General features: G+C 41.2%; 1 long non-coding RNA gene across 1 annotated transcript; it reads left to right on the forward strand.

Moving 5' to 3' along the window:
- The first annotated feature begins 3,835 nt into the window (after window positions 1-3,835).
- LOC116189858 lies at window positions 3,836-4,178 on the forward strand. The gene is made up of 2 exons (XR_004152496.1): window positions 3,836-3,960; window positions 4,136-4,178. It is a non-coding gene; the product is annotated as an uncharacterized LOC116189858 (long non-coding RNA).
- Window positions 4,179-4,258: the final 80 nt, after the last annotated feature.

Here is a 4,258-nt window from a genome sequence, read left to right on the forward strand (position 1 = left end):
TGAGTCTCTTGTGCCACACATCTTCTGTCACAATGACCACAACTTGATTAATACCGATTTCCAATGTCACACAACGCAGGTGATAAACCCTCTTTTAAGCTCACTAATGCCAATCATTCTCCTCAACACGCGATCCTGTATGAGACCTCAAGGTACGAGACCTCATGCTCTTTCACCTAAAACGTTGGAATATCCCTCTCATTACTAATCTTTTCGAGGAGGAGACAGTTTGTAATATCCTCCGCATCCACTTGCCCTACTCCGATGAAGAAGATAAGCTAATATGGACTCCCACATCATTGGCAGATCATACTATCAAATCCTTCTACATTCTCGATAAAAAACATAGGTTCAACCAGCATCGAGATGTCAAATGGAAGATAATTTGGTCCAAGAAAATCCATGAACGTCCCCTTGTTTGGAGAATTGCTAAAAGCCTCCCATGGTTCGCTTAAGGAGACAACTCATGTCCCCTTTGTCATTCCAACCTCGATGAATTTAAGCATATCTTTAAGGAGTGCATTTTCTTTCAAGTTGCATGGAGGGAATCACCATGGAAGTTGCTTGATAGTTGCTTTCCATTTTCTACACCGCAAGTTCTTGTTAATTTTATTCTTTGTCCATCTACTGTCTTTACGATGAATGGGATTAACCTTGATGATTTCACATTATATGGTTGCATTGTCTTATATACACTATGGAAACTGAGGAATGATTGTGTATATGCAGGCAAAACTTTTGATCTTGCAACTGCTCTTCACCAGATTTATGTTGTATATCACAAATCTAGGTTGTCAAAATCGGTCGAGGGTCATGGAATTGTAAATCGTAAAATCGAATCGTGAATCGTAAGATTTTACCTGTAGTTAACAAAATAGCATATTTGTATGTATATTATATATATACATAAAATCCCATGTTAGAAATAGTAGAAGTAAACATCAAATGATAAATCTTGTTGCTTCCTATTTCGTTCGTCAAAATCAGATGGTGCTTAGCCTTCATAAGAGAGCGTTCCCTCTATAATAACCTCCAATGAAAATTGATATAGTACCGTGGTCATGGAACTTGTAGGTGAAGTTGCTTTTCCTTCCTAATTCTTCTTGGTCTGTCCTTTCTTGGAATCATCTTTCTCTGCACCTAAAAAGTCGAAAAATTCTAGCCTAAATCATCTCAAACCAGACGGCAATCAGAATCGATCGAAACCCAATTCGAAATAGTTCCAGAAACTTTCCAGGTCCCTATCACTTACAACCAGGAGACAAGTTTTCAAACTTTTATAAAAATAATAGAACCAATAAGCAATACTGTCACACAATGAGAGAGATGAGGAGGGAGAGAGAGGGGCAATACGACTTTGAGTTGAAACCAGAATCGTAGAATCGATCCGATTCTATAATTCTACGATTTGAATCACGATTCAGCCACGATTCTACCTTCCCGATTCATGTCATGGAATCAGAATCGCTAACCATCCCTGGAATTATATAATCGTAAGATTCTATGATTCGAATCTCGATTTTAATAATCATGTCACGAATATTCCAAGGCCAGGAAGGCTCCTAAGCCCCATAGAAATCCTGTCCCTGCCCCTCCATGCCAGCCTTCTGACATCACAGGGATCTCATCAAGATCAACGTTGTCGCTGCATAGAGCTCTCACAAGACCTGTCTCACGGGACTTGCAGCTTAACCAGATGGATTCTCTCTTGGCACTCCATAGCTGAAGCTCCCTCCCTCTTCTATGCGGAAACATTGGATGCATTACAGGCGCTCTCCATTGTTGTCAATAGAGGTTGGGACAAGATATGGTTAGAATGTGATGTCTTGCTGCTTGTGGAGGCCATCTCCAATCCTCGTTCATTGCCTTAGGAAATTAGATCACTTATTTCGGATATTAGGTTACTCCTGGATAGCTTTTCTTGTCAGCATTGCTCTTGGATGTCTCGTTTGGATAACCATTGTGCTCATGACTTGGGCCATTTTGGCTTCATGTCAGATTTTGATTTCCTATGTGTGAATGACGGTTACCCTTGTATCCCATATATCATTTAGTAATTCAATAAAATTCTATTTAACTATAAAAAAAACAGTCTTGACTTATAAATGTTTTGTCAAATATAAAGTAGCCAGTTTGCATTTGGACACTTGATATGAGCAGAGCAGAAAAACATAACTGTTCATTTACCGAGACACCTAGGCACACTGCATAAAATGACAATTGTACCACTGACAACCATATCACTGCCGGTTCAGGATCAATCCACACGATCGAATTTTGCTACGATTTGTCATTCCTAATTTATTTATTAGTAAAATTAGTGTGAAGTGTGAACAGTGTTTCACAGGGCCATCTATCGTGATATCATCGACCTGTAAATTGTCTTTGGATTGAAATCATCTATAACCATACAAGGCTTGGAATTACTCAAATACTAAAATTCGACCTTGTTTACACTCTTTCTTGCCCTTTTGGTAAAAGTTGAATTTATGAGCGATAGTAAATTTTTTTTTCCATTTTTATATCTTGATATTATGGTCAAAGTGTGGTAATGAATGTGTATTATACACACTTTGACACACTTTGCTTGTTTGGTTTGCAAATATTATTTTAAAATTACAATTTTAACCTAATTTCACCACCAACAAACAAAATAATTCATACAAAGTTAAAGAGTGGATCCCATTTATACCACTTTTTTCACAACAAAACAAATAATTCATACAAAGTCAAAGAGTGTGCCCCATTTATACCACTTTTTTCAGAACAAAACAAAATAACTCATACAAAGTCAAAGGATGGGCTCCATTTATACATTTTTTTTCAAAATTAAAATTTAATTTTAAAATCTTACTTTGAAACCAAACGCAAACGCAGTAAACATTGAGAAAAAGTTTTTTTAAAAAAAGAAACCGAAATTGAACCGGCCCGGTTGGAATATTTTCGAAAGTCCCGGATCGGACCGGCACCTGGGCCGGCGCTCCATCCCTTCTCCTTCTCTTCTTGTCTTTAAACCCTCGAGAAACCCTGAATAGACTCTGAAATCGGCTGTGGCTCGAAGACCTAGTTGACGCCCTCCAGCTTCTGCCAAATCCCGTGCTTCTCCTATCCAAGCCGCGCCTCTCCTCTCCCGACCATCCTTTCAATCGGTCGTTCCCCTCCACCGCTGCTATTGCTCTCCGCCGGCTAGCTGCCGCGGCTGCTGTTGCTGCTCCCCTGCTCCGCTCACCCGCTGCTTTCCGCCATGGTAAAGCAGAAGGTCATATTGCCGCCGGAGCTGCCTCCGGAAATCCCGAGGAAGAAATCGTCCCCTCCGAGGAAGACGTGGAATTCTTCACGAAAAATCGCGGCTACACCCACCCGCTCGTCTACGGATTAGACACCCAGACCATTAGCGAGTATGTATTCACCTGCCCATTTGTAGCTTTCCGCATGGCAATGGCTCTGTCAATTAATTGCATTTGATATGATTTTGCTCGTCGAATTGTCGCACAAAGGCTCCTCACTCGGCCTCGGCTGCTGGCGTAAAGAAGATGACCTCGAAGCTTTGTATGAGAAGAAGCGGAAGAAGGAGGCTGCTATGCAGCAGAAGGAGAAGGGGAAGGCTGACGTGCAGGTTGACCCCGTGGATGCTCTTCCTGTCAAGACCTTAGATGGCAAACTCTATTATCGCACTCGTATGGCAACTCCTGTCACATGCCTATGGATTACTGTCTTTATAATGCGTGAAGAAACATCGTGACTTGTTTTCGGCGTTTGCAGTGCTGCAAGTGGCATCAGATGAAGCTGAGAATGCTGAAATGAAGATGGAGGTAGTGAGGCAGGTAAAGGTTCCGTGGGAAGCTGACCAAGGCCGAAAGGAGGGCTAAGCTAAAGAAACTTAAGAAAGAAGCAAAGAAACAGGGGAAGGAGAGTCCTCAACCACAAGCCGCTCAAGATACCCCCCAAGCGGTGGTGCTGGTATTTCCTTCCAGCTCACTTGTCCTTATCAAACTAGAAATTGGAAGCCCGAAAATTCTTTACTGCATTCTGAATGTGTTATAATGAGGGCGATTACTTACAAGGAAGTTGTGTGCGGTGGGACTGAGTTGAACTGTCATTCAGCACTTTTTGTTTATTATTTTTTTATTTTTAGGCTGAGGTGAAAGAAGAGCTTACGGCAGAAGAGGCATTCGAAAGTAAAAAACGTAAACTTGCAGAGCTTGTGATGCGCTGCTTGCAGATCCTGAGTCCAACATTAAATCTCTCAAGGAGCTGT

This window comes from Punica granatum, unplaced genomic scaffold (assembly GCF_007655135.1).
Source record: "Punica granatum isolate Tunisia-2019 unplaced genomic scaffold, ASM765513v2 Contig00028, whole genome shotgun sequence".
NCBI classification, from domain to species: domain Eukaryota; kingdom Viridiplantae; phylum Streptophyta; class Magnoliopsida; order Myrtales; family Lythraceae; genus Punica; species Punica granatum.